Here is a 13,223-nt window from a genome sequence, read left to right as displayed (position 1 = left end):
TTATAATTTAAAATAATCGTTATTTCTTTAGTGAATAAAAACCATGAATTTTAATGCAAGATCTCGTAAACTTATGTCCCATTGTGTAAAATTAGAACTTATTTTAATTTTACACGACTAAAATCAATTCATGGTAAAATTACAGGTTTGTAAAATTATGTGCCAAGTAAAATTAATAACACATTTAAAAATGGGTTATTTTTGACGCTCGAATATGTCAGTCACAGATGATTCAAATTTACACGATTTTTTCTAAGTGTGTATCATTACAATACTTTTGATTAACAGTTGTATAACATAAGATCAAAAATGTGTAAAATATTCCAAATCAAATAATTCAAATCTACAGTATTAATAAGTATAGAATCGCGTGTAACAGATCCACAAAGCATTAAATTGTAATCAACAAATTCTGAAATAAGCTATTATCTGCCTTTTTCTCTTTAAATACTCTCACTTCCCGAAGCACAACGTAGCGATTATGTGCTAGACTAGATGTGCTAACATCGTTCGTAGCAATTTGTTCCAGTTCCACTTATGCGCGTTTACCCGAGTTGTTCGTGCCGCCTGACTTACCAAAGGAAAATTATGCATACCGGCAAACATGAGATCTCGCTAAAGAAGCTTTAATTGATACCGCCTCAGAGCAACCAACAGCAGTTCTTTGGTGTGACTTCATTGACTTTAGTGATCTGTGTTGTGTAAGAGATGCATTTTTTACTGCTGCAAATTTAGCACCCGGACCGCGCGATTCATGATTACCGAGCTGCGGGCAAAGAGCATCGATAGGTTATTAGGATTTATGATTGCGGAAACTGGTCGATTGCATTCATTCTCCCACTCTGACTATTTGAAAATACAGGTGAATTTAGGTTGGCATCCAAGTGTGAAAAAGGTACCTGTATATATTGTACTCTCGCAGACCCTCTGGTCGCAGCAGTTGCAGCATACGCCAGTTCCAGTTGAGTCGCATTTTATCTCTAACCTCGATAAATGTTTCGAGTTCATTGAACATGTGAGGCAGAACAATCGACTGCATACAGGCCGGTTGGCAAGTTGATACCGCCGGACCTTCGATTAACTACAGCTTTTCAGCACTTTCTAAAATAGGTTATGCTATTAGGCAAAAAGAGAACAACCGGGACGAACGGCGCCTAAAGACTGAAGCAAGGAAAAACTGTAAATTATTTAGTGTTGGCGGTACGTCAAATGGTCATTCCCTGTTGAGAGTTGAAAATTTCACTTTCTGCTAGTGCTCGATATACCTTCACCAAAAACGTTGAGCTATCCTTCCACTCTTCTGTGCCACCCAAAGCAGCACTTTCAGTTTCAAATGCATTCAGAAACGCCCTTCACAGTGCGATCGATAGCCACATATATTTTACTGCACATACAGATATATGTGGGAAAATATGTAGTGCAGCTGGATGATAGCATGCAACAGGAATTAACAATTAATAGTTCGTGTTGTTTTAATTTCTGAGCTGGTGCCAGGCTTGGCAGCTGATATTACACCGCACCGGATACTCGGGACAACACGGTCGTAACCTGATGCGACTAGAAACTGATGAGTTTGCGATAAATATTAGTGAGGTAGTTTGCGTGATAGGCGCACTGACGGGTGTCTACAATGGCATATTTAATGACCGATCTGGAAACACATTACAATTATTGGAAAATTGTGTTTGACGATCACGTCGGCTAAGCATTCAGTAGACAAAAGGTGGTATAACTGAATGTTTCCAATTTGATATCTTATATCTCTTCTTGAAACTATGACATAATTTGAGCACTTTGTAGACTGTTGAATGAGGTTTTAGTTTAATCATAATCACGAATGTTGGTTTAGTTCACATTTAAAAACTTTAAAGATTTCTTGAATTCAATCATGAATGGTTTAATTTATTTCCAATATTACTAAATAGTCAGTAACATTCGCGGTGTCGATTTCTGAAAAAAAATTGAATTTTTAGGGAATTTTGATTCGAAATAAGGAAAAATTTCCATTGATGATTGTCTTAGCAATTATTATAACCATTCATAACAGATACCTACATCACAGTTCAAAGTAGCTTTGCTTAAGGAGCGGGTAAGGTCTAACACTTTTGAATCGTTAATTTTTCTTTGTATTTTCTTATAGTAAAACATTTCAAGAATATTTTGTCAAATTTTCAAGCTTGTAGGAAGAAAACTCTGTAAGTTTTGGGCCTTTATTTTTTTCTTATTTCATACTGTGAAGAGGAAAGAGCTCGTCTCATAGGCTCAAGAGTTCTGCTTCGATTGACGTGAAAATCTGACAAAACATTCTTGAAATGTTTTACTATAACAACATACAAAGAAAAAAACGTTATTTCAAAAGTGTTAGACTCTACCCTCCCCCTAGAAAAATAAATTGTTTCCTTCGATTTTATAGACAATCAACTTCAAACGCGCTTTTCTCGAAAGCAAATTTTGAAAGTCCTTGTCCATTCGCCAATTATTTTCACATTTTGCACATACTTTCTACATTTACAAAACCCAACTCCAACCTTTTTGTTTTCTGATTTTTGTTACTGTTGGCAGATTTTACAGTTACAAAATGGCAGAATTTTTCGCGGAAGATCGCAGGTTTGGCTTTAAATATCATAAAAAAATTAAATAAAAAAATCCCACATAAAAAGGGGTCTAGGAAAACATCTACTACACCTACATTGTTAAGATTTTTTGACTTCTGATAATTTTGCGCTGAGATACGGTGGACACCACAAGTCATGATTTTCAATTAATGACGTCCATTTCAATTTTAGCGCGTCCTCAAAACTACTTCTTCACTGACTTATTTATCAATAGTTGTCCACAAAAAATTATACAAACTGTGAACAACAGTGATGCTTTGTATCATGCAACACATTTGAATTTATTTTTTTGCAAAATACTCCTTCAACAAAAACCGCGAAAAATTACATGGCTAGAAAATCAATGAAATAAAAAAGTACGGGTGTGTAATGTCAGAGACATCAACTGGATGTCGTGAATACGAATTTGCGTTGCGAATTTTGCACTGCGAAAATTGCACAAAGCTTATCAAATTATCCTGAAAACTGGCTCTGTGACCTGAGCGTTTCACGCAGGCTCTGAATTCTAAACCCATATTCCGGAAATAAGCTCTGAAGCTTGAAGACGATTTCTCGCCAAGACTACCAAAATGGGTTGCATAGAGTACAGTAAAATGTCACATAATTCTTTGGAAGTATTATTATGATTCTAAAAAGAATCAAACAGAAGAATTCTGGAATAAGGAACTGGACCTGAGTTCAAGAACTAAATTTAAAACTAAGAGCAGACTCAGAGTCTAGGCTTGAAGAGTTGCTACCTCAGCGTTTGAGGTATTAACCAAGCAGAAGGTGCACTCTCCGTCGGTGTTGGTTGATGACATCGCTCCCTCGACGACCGGAAAGCAAATGATAATTCATTCTCACGACGTTTGCTACCATCCAACACACAAGAAGAAATAATCGTTTTTCGACCACGGTTCCCCTTTTATACGCATTCAGATGAAGATATGTGCCTGACTACGTCAAAACCGTCGTCCTTGCGCGAAAAAGACAAGCAAAAGTAAAGAGTTTTCCGCGTTGTTTTCAAAGTTTTAGAAAATTTCATTTTTGAGTTGTTTGTGGTTATCTCACACTGTTCAAATTAATATCCAAAATTCCTGAATATATTTTTGATGAAATGGCGAAAGAATTATGTTGCTGCCCTTAATACAAGTCGAGATATTCACGATTAGGTTCTGCCCATTCTTCCATATGGCTACACGGAGAACCTCGCGATCGTGAAACAACCAAAATATTAGTTGTTTTTCTGAATTTGATTGGTTAAAATTTGGTACAACTAATCGATTGTTGTTTTTTCTAAACTGTCATTTTTGTTTTTCGATCAACAGAAACGATGGTTGAAATAACAAAATTTTTGGATGAAAACAAGATGCTGTCAGTTAGTCAAAACACACACTCTTCAATTTCAATAAAGATTTTAGTTACAACAACCGACCTTGTTTTTTATTTTACAGTTATGTGAGTTGAAAAACAAATCGATTTTAGTTTTTTAGATATTACGATTAGTTATTTCAACTTAAGCAAAATTATTGATTTTGAATGACAATAAAATATTTCTCATTGATATACGTTCTGATTTTTTAATGAAAATTCGGTATGTTAGGATATATATGAAAAAAGTAATATTTAATATAAATAATATATTATATTATGACGGTATGAATAAAAGTTAATATTAAATAAATTATTCATTGAAACCATTTTTATTTTTGTTTTTAATATACTGTCTTTTAGTAGTGCTGGTGTCAACGAAACTTTCTAATTGTGGCCACTATCTTATTTACGAACAAAAAGTCGAACCGAATGTACTGATTTTTAAACTTTTTTGCCATTGCAACTTTCAGTTTCAACAGATTATATAAATGAATATTAAACATTTTCAATTTAATCACTTTGTTCATACAATTTTTGTACATGGCTTGAAGATAACAGGACGCTCATTCATTAACATGCATTTCACGATGGAGAATCAAGTTGATTTTAAGACCAAAATTCAAACGCATACAATTCACTGGGTTCTAGTTTTGGTTAAACACGTTTTGTTAATTGCAATATCTCAAACGGCTATCAGTTCTGTGCATAGCACTACTTTATATCAATCGTTTCTTCTTGTAACACCAGAGCAGTAAAGATGTAGATAATTTATCATCACATTATGTTATGATAAACATTAATTTACTATCATTCAAAAGTTACTCTTCACGAGTTTTACAAATGTATAATAAGCGAATTTCGTTTGCATGAAAATGTTTAAGAAACGCGTTCAAATTTAAACTAAAGTAATGGTTGATTTACCATTGCAGTTTTTGTTTTGCTTTGTGCTGTTTTTGATATTAGACAGCATTAAAAACAACATATTTTTCAACTACTTCAATATGTGCAAATCAAATAGCAAATTGGTTGAATCAACTAATTATAAGTTAAAACAACAACTGCAAAAATCAAAAATTGCGAGATTGTAATTTTTTGATTGGAAGGTTTTCCTTGTAGTTTTGAATAGGCACTCCATAATAAAGTAAGACGACAAAACAAAAATGACTGGGATTTGAACCAAGAATCATTAGATCACAAAGAGCATCCGTGCATCCATTAAATCACAAAAGTTTATTTTAAAGTTCATTAGAAACAAACTCATAATAATATGAGTATAAGCTTTCGGAAACTTATGTTACATTCAAAGAAAAATTATATCTAATACAAATTTCCGTCTTCACTGTTTAAGTCAGCAAAGAGATTCCGTTAACATATTGGAAAACAGTTAAAATTTGGTTAACTCCTGAATGACCAAGCCTGCATCGGCCAGATAAAGTCGAAAACGCGTTTTAGTTCGGCACTTCACTGACGAATCAAAGTTGAAACGTAAACATATTTGAACGAGATTCCGAAATACGGAAATACGTCATCGATAAAATTTATGGAGTATACCAAGCTCAAAAAAAAATCGTGCAATTTTTCATTCTTTTTGTTTGTTGTACATGAAATTCGCCGATCCGCTCGGTGAAGATATGTTTAGTATTGTATCTTTATCAACTAAGCAGAAAACTGCCTAATGAACAAATGCCACAGATTTTTGAATTTCATATCTAAATATATCAAGAACGGTTTCTTCTACTCGAAAGACAATTTATTTGCTTTTAGTAGGAGTAAAGTCACCTATAGCAAATTAATTGCTTGCAAATTTACTATAAATTGCTCTCATATTTTATTGTTTAAATAACTTTAATAACATAAAAAAACTGAAATTTCCTTGAAATGCAAAGTAAAGTATTGGCATTACATTTCTTCTGTGGAATTTAGCCTTTCGTAGCTTAAAGAATCGTTACATGGCTAGTACTACGATCCTACTGACACTAAGAAACATTCCAGATCGGGGGTCGAACATGCAACAACAGGTTTGTAAAGACCAGCACCTAATGTATCAAACCACCAAACCGGGCCTTGAAATGGAACTCATGTTAATTTACATCTTATGAGCCTCGGCAAAATTAGACATTTGACGAATTACGTGTTTACGTCAAATGATAAACTACGATACTACTATAGTGACAAATAAGCGTTATCAATAATTCGAAGTGAATAGCTATATATTAGCTGAAAAGTAGCTCTTTAACAGCCTCGAGAGCAATTAGAACGTTCAGGGCCAGGTTAAGGCGTAGACAGTCACCTAGGGTGCCAAGATCCTTGAGCGCCGAAATTCAGAAATTTAGAATTTTTTTCTTTTTTATTTTGATGTTTTTTCTCTCTATAGAAAGGTAATCGAACTTCTAGGAAAACAGACTCAGCTCGACTAGTTCTCTGTGAAAATCTCTGTGTAAATATTTGCGCGTGTATATGTGTCCTTTCAACGATTTTATTCTCGCACTCAATTTTCTCAAATATGGTTGAACCATTTGCAACAAACTTAGACTCATTTGAAAACTACTATTGGGGTCATTGGTCAAGTTCGAAGTAATGTTTGGTTCCGGAGATATAATAGTATAAGTGACGTAATCGACAAACGCGTTGTTTTCTTCGCACCTAATTTTCTCTAAGATGCCTTAACCGATTACAGAATTCTTAGGCTCCTTTGAAAGCCACTATTGAACCATTTATCAGGTTCGAATATCAAATGGCAGTCACTTCTGGTTCCGAAGATATAATGGTATAGGTGACGTAATCGACTATACGCGTTGTTTTTTATGTTTATTTTTCTCTAAGATGGCTGATCCGATGTCAACAATCTTAGGTTCGTTTGAAGCTGCTATTTGGCCATCAATCAATACTAGTTCCGGAAGTATAATAGTATAAGTGATATAACCAACAAAACGTGATGATTTTTTCACACTCAATAGGCTCAGAGATGACTGAACCGATTACACTTTGTTTGAGAGCTACTATAGAATCATTGATTAAGTTTGAGGATCAAATGACTGTGATTTTTGGTTACGGAGATACAACTTAGGCTCGTTTAGAAACTACAGTTTGAAATTCAAATGGCTCTCACGGTTCCAGTGGTATAATGGCATAAAAAATGTAACCGTCAAAATTCATCATCGCTCAATTTTCTTGGATATGGAATAACCGAATTCAATAATTTTAGGCTCGTTCGAGACGAAAATTGAGCTGTGGATCGATTTTTAAGATCATAATCGCTAAAGTTACTTAAACGACAAAATAATTTTTCTATGATTACACTGAAATGTATTATTGCTGATACGCTTGGCCTGAGAAATGTTTCAGAAGATGTGATGTAAGCTTTGAAGCATACTTTTGAGAACTACCCGAATCAATCTGAATAAATTGGTTGGCTTTATAGTCACAGTCACTCTACCCTTTAACATTTGTTGTCCAAATGACAGCAAAAGAAGATGAAGAAGAAGAATAAATTTTTCAAACCAATGAGTCCGGAATTATCTCCATAAAAAGACAAAAAATATGTTAATGGAGCTGTATCCATGAAGAAAAATAGCATTTTCACACCACTAGGTGGATTAAAAATAGGTTTTCAATAAGGAAAGTTCAATGCCCGATTTTGGAAAATGGAATTTCTAACGCGTGAAAGATCGACGCTAAGGACTCAAACAATGAAGGATCATTTTTATAATTCATGACCCTTTCCGGAACGATGAATTAGGTATAAGTTGCGGATGATTCACAGCAAAATTTGCCTGCACCAAAAATGTATCCTTAGCCGGCCCTGAGAACGTCTATCATCACTCATAGGCTGTTGTAATATTGCATTAGTCCGAGATTATTATTTCGTAAAACAATTCAATCAACCTTATTTTCATCACAGGAACTTTCTTCATACAGCATTTGCAGAGTAATTTAGTTCCATTGATATACACATCTTTTGATAGAACAATTTTTTTTTCTCTGGCTCCTCATTTGCAAATCACTTTTCCTCATCGCATTGGATTCCGGTTCTCCATGCCACCACAAATCACTCATTCGGTGTGCTCAATTGCACTTCCACACATGTTTCAACGATTCATTTTCCACCTAATTGATTATCCACCTATCTGATATGACTGTAATGCATCTATTCATATAGTTTCCCCATCTTTCAGCAGGCCAAAGCCGCAAAGTTTACACTATAAAAAGCGATAGTGAACGAGCACACGCTAGATACATTACCTAGTATGTAGGTTAAAACGCTTTGCACGCTCTTGGGACCTAGGGGATAACGATTCCTCCAGCACGATTCGAGTGTGACTATAAAACAACTGCGGTGCTAAAATTACTGTAACGTGTTTTGTTCTCGTTGATCGAATCACCGGAGACTGTTCTTTTATTTGTGTACGCTTATCAGTCAAGCAAAAAATGAATTTTGTTTTACTAGAATGGTTATGACACGATTTCCCAGTGACTAATGAGTCTCGAGACACATGGACTAATATTTACCAAATGTAGATGATTTTATCTTCTCCGTGGTTTTTGTAGTGAAGATTTGTTGCCTATCATGAATAATTTTAAACGGAATAGCTCTTCCTGGGGTTTTCTGTGAATAAAATGATTAAAATTGTTATCTTCTTGTTACGATCTTGTATGACATTGTTTACACTTTAACAACACATCACGGTGTCAGAATCATTTAATTAAACTAACCCTGATAATTATTCGCATTGTTTTAGCCGTAACTTCTTAAATTGTTTGTTTTAAAAACAGAATTAAGATAAAAATATTGTTGTTTTCACATACGATTTTTCTTTTATTTTATTTCTCGGTTAATGTTAAAGTTCTTGAAAAAAATATTTAAATTTTATTCAGTGTGTTTTAGCATTTTCAATTGATTTTCAACCACCTCTTCTTGGGATCGCTTTGTGTTTTTGAGTTACAACAATTCAAAGAAAGAGTATGAAAATATGCTTCCCCCGATTTTCATAAGTAGTCGGTCTCGAGTCGAGTTCGTTTAAAATAAATGGTTTGTCATGATGGAAAATTGTTAAAAATAACATCCAGATCGAAGTGACTTGCTGCTTATTTCTGGAATTGCTCGGTTGCTTAACTCATCACTCAATAAGTATATGACTGATACATAAATGATACTACCAATGTCAAATCCAAATTTGTATTTTTGTATTATGACATATGACGTTTATGAAGTATCACCTTTCAAAGGACTATGTGTGAAATTTCATGACATTTCGTTTAGTCAAAAAATTTGGTACTTGACACTCATCAGCCTGTAATTCCGGAACCGGAAGTTGGATCGGGACAAAGTTCAGACCTTTCAAAAGACCTTTCATTTGAACCTAAGTTTTTTTTTTTAAATCGACCCATCGAATAAAAATATTTACACTCATCAGCCTGTTATTCCGGAGTCGGAAGTCGGATGAAATTCAGAAATGTTCTGGGACTTGAATATCTTTCATTTGAATCTAACATGAAAACGACTCAGCCATTTCCGAGAAAAGTTATTGTACATTTTTTCATTCGCATTTTATCCCATAACTCTGGAACCGGAAGTCAGATTCGGATAAAATTCAGGAACTTTGTATGGGTCCACCAGACGTTATATTTAAATCTAAGTTTGTAAAATTGGGTCAGCCATATCCGACAAAACTAGGTGCACTAATGCGTTACATAAACACATACCCAGTAGAGATGGTTGGGTAAACAATTCTTAAATCCAAACCCGTACCCTATTTGAAAAAATAAACTTTTGCCCGTACCCGACCCGACCCCGAGAATAATTTTTCTTCCAAATCCGAACACAACCCGAACTCAATAAAATATAAAAACCTTCACCCGTACCCGATCCGCACCCGAAAAAAATCTAGTATTCGGGTTCGAATACCCGATACCCGACCAAATTTTTGAGCCCGAACCCGACCCAAACCCGTTAAAAATTAAAAAAAAGGTCACCGGTACCCGACGCGAACTCTACAAATATATATTTTTCTCTGTGCGAACCACTATCCATCGGGTAATTTTTTTTATCTGGCTTAAGGTTACGGAATTATGGCGTAGAATGTGCAAAATAATGAAATTATGTGTACTAACTTTTCTAGGAGATAGCTGAACCGATTTCCACAGAATCAGATTCAAATGAAAGTTCATATTGTCCCATAGAAAATTCCTGACTTTCATCTTGATCCGATTTTCGGTTCCTGAGTTACAGCATGGTCAGTGTAAAAATTCCAGAGATTCCATGACCGATACAAACTCAGATTCAAATGAATGGTCTTGTGGTTCTGTTCAAATCTTCTGAATTTCATCTGAATGCGACTTCCAGTTTCGGAATTACAGGTTAAAGAGTGTTGAACATTTCAAGCAGTTATACAAAGAAGTGACGCAAACCACAAAAATAGGGATGCTGGAGACTTAAATCAGTTCCAATCGATAGACAATTGCCAGTTGACGGCTGAATATATCCGTTCCGGCTATATCAGTTCCCGGTTTCCGGTTCCAGTAGCATCGGAAATAAAATCACAATTGCTAAAATGGAACAAATTCACTTTTCTCAGCGATGGCTTGGCCGATTTTGACAATCTTATGAAAGTTCCAATGATTCCATACACAGTTCTTGAATTTCATCCGGGTCTGACTTTCGGTTCCGGAATTACAAGGTGATCAGCGTCCAAAATATCAAACCGTTTTAAAAGCGCACCGATACGTACATGTAGTTCTGGATCCCGGCTCATTGCTCCATTCCTGGTAATAAAAGAGCCGATATTTTAGCCAAGCATGGTGCTATTGAGGGTGATAATTATGAGCGACCGATTGCTTTCAACGAATTCTATAGCGTATCTCACCAAAGAACACTTGCCAGCTGGCAAGCTTCTTGGGATAGAAATGATCTGGATCGGTGGATGCACTCAATTATTCCTAAAATATCGACAAAGGCATGGTTCAGAGGACTGGATGTGAGTAGGGATTTCATTCGTATGATGTCCAGACTCATGTCCAATCACTACACGTTAGACGCACAGCTACTTCGAGACTAATCACTGTGCTTGTGGAGCAGGTTATCGGGATATTGATCATGTCGTTTGGACATCCGTGGAGAATCGTGATGTCAGATCTCAACTAATAAATTTTTTGCGTACCCAAGGTAGACTATCCAATGTCCCAGTACAAGACATTCTTGCTTGTCGTGACCTTCCATACATGAAAGTTCTTTATCATTTCATAAAGAAAACTGGAGTTTCAATTTAATAAAGGACCCTTTTAAGACTTAGTTTTGATTCCTGCTGCGTCCATGAGTTCAACCAATAGCTAAATTAGAATAGAAATTATGTAATGATACAATCAAGCTCGAAATAGTTTATGGAATTATCAACCAAATATCTGAAAATAACAGCTTATTTTATAATTTATAGACGTTAATCGTTTGGTTCAAATAATAATATAGATTTCATAATTAATGATGAATTACCTAATATGATATTTAAGTAATGAGAGGAATATGTTTTAATAAATTTAAATCGTTTACTTTTTGACTATTTTAGAAATATATGAGTATAAGATTTTTATGTAAAAGTGATGCTACGGCGAAGAAAAACTTTTGTAAACTGCCTTAAGAAATAAACGTATTTTTGAAAAAAAAACGTACATGCGGTGGTACGGATAAAGAAAACACAACACCGTTTCTACGAACGAAGCACACTGCGTGCGGTGTTCGATTTTGCACACGCGTTGAAGAAAACGAAAACCAACACCGAAGCTCACGAAATAGTACGAAATTTTCAAAACAGATTGTAAAACTATTCGAACTTGCAGGTCTCGTTATTTATTGGCCCTGAAACGTACTGGTACTTCGACAGTCTCCTGATCCCGGAAACAGTTACTCAAAATGTCCAATACGAAACTCACATCGATTTCTCGTGAAATGTTAATGAGAATGGCACCATTATACCACTAGGTGGATTAGATAAGGTTTTTTATAACCTTTCTATATGAGAAAAGCAAAAACAATAATAAATGTTCTCCATAATTTACAGCCACATATATGAATGTTCTCCAATATCGAACGCACCCTGTAGTATTGTTCAAAAAGTGGGGCTTTTCATGTACTGAAGCGTCTATGAATATTTCCGAAGAATACAAAAATATCCAGTCATAGATTTGTCAGAGGCAAAGAAAGTTCTGCAATTCGCTTCCAAAAGTTTCATTGTTTTCATTGTTTTACTATTTTGGACTTGTTTTGGACAAACAATGATATAGTTAGAGAATTAAAGGTCAATAAAATGTATCACTATACTACCAAAGCGAACAATTTCAAAACCACATTAAAATGATTTTTCAGAACTGAGAAATGCTTCATCATTGTAAGAAAGCCTTCCGAATCCAACAGCAAATAAAAACAAGAAACCAAACGAACGCCCAAGAAGAGCTTTGTTTTGCTACGCGAAAACCGTTAGGGTCGCTAACATTTCACACACCCTTTTTTCCGCGGTTCTGGCGAATTCTGGTGGGATAGTTTTTGGTGGTTGTTTTTTTCTATTGCCCATTCTTTCCTTTGTATCTAGCACATAATTATCTATGATGAGCGCAGAATATAGCCCATTGTACGTCTTGCTCGTGCTTTGCTTCCGCATTTCAAATCCACATTATCCAAATATCTAAAAACCTACCATTGAAATTTACAATTTACACCTTGCAAGCTCAATAAAATATTGCACTTTAGCTAACAGAAGTATTTCTGTAGAAATCTCACTTCCTCATCTAGTGTGAGAGTGAAGAAATAAGATGCAAGATACGCGTCAATACTTGAATTACGATAGTTCGATATCTATTTCATGCGCAATTTTCTTCGGCTTCATGCATATTTATTTCATTTGTCAATTACTGTGTAGGATCCACGCTCTTGCGACGATTGACCCTCATCCGTACTTCGCAATCCGTCTCTCTTTTCGTTTTCGTTCCATCTTAAGTCGGGTGCAATGGACTGTTTCATATCAGGGGGAAAATTGATTCATGCTTTGAATGAACCACCGAGTTTAGACGGCTGTTGTGTTTCCGGTTTCGCGCTGTACTGCGCCCACCAACTGAATGCACAGTCAAATGACGAATCCAAACAATTCACGCAATGTCAATCTAATTAACAGTCAATTGATACACCGACGAAGAAGATTAAAATCCACCGCAGCAGTTCGCTGCGCTTGTGGAATTTACTGCAAATCGTTATCCAACAAAGTTTTCTTC

At 35.3% G+C, this 13,223-nt stretch overlaps 1 protein-coding gene across 4 annotated transcripts in view; it reads right to left on the bottom strand.

Moving 5' to 3' along the window:
- Positions 1-13,223, bottom strand: part of LOC131434477 (tetraspanin-18) — a 106,769-nt gene that overhangs the window by 20,091 nt on the left and 73,455 nt on the right. The window contains exon 1 of one of the 4 annotated variants that reach the window (XM_058601215.1): positions 8,211-8,312. The exons of the other annotated variants lie outside the window; for them this stretch is intronic. The gene's annotated coding sequence lies outside the window, so the exon portion shown is untranslated. Of the gene's footprint in view, positions 1-8,210; positions 8,313-13,223 lie in introns of those variants that run through there. 4 annotated transcript variants of the gene reach the window in all.

This window comes from Malaya genurostris, chromosome 3 (assembly GCF_030247185.1).
Source record: "Malaya genurostris strain Urasoe2022 chromosome 3, Malgen_1.1, whole genome shotgun sequence".
Taxonomy (NCBI): Eukaryota; Metazoa; Arthropoda; class Insecta; order Diptera; family Culicidae; genus Malaya; species Malaya genurostris.
Note: the sequence above shows the minus strand (reverse complement) of the source record. Positions and strands in the feature narration are given on the sequence as shown.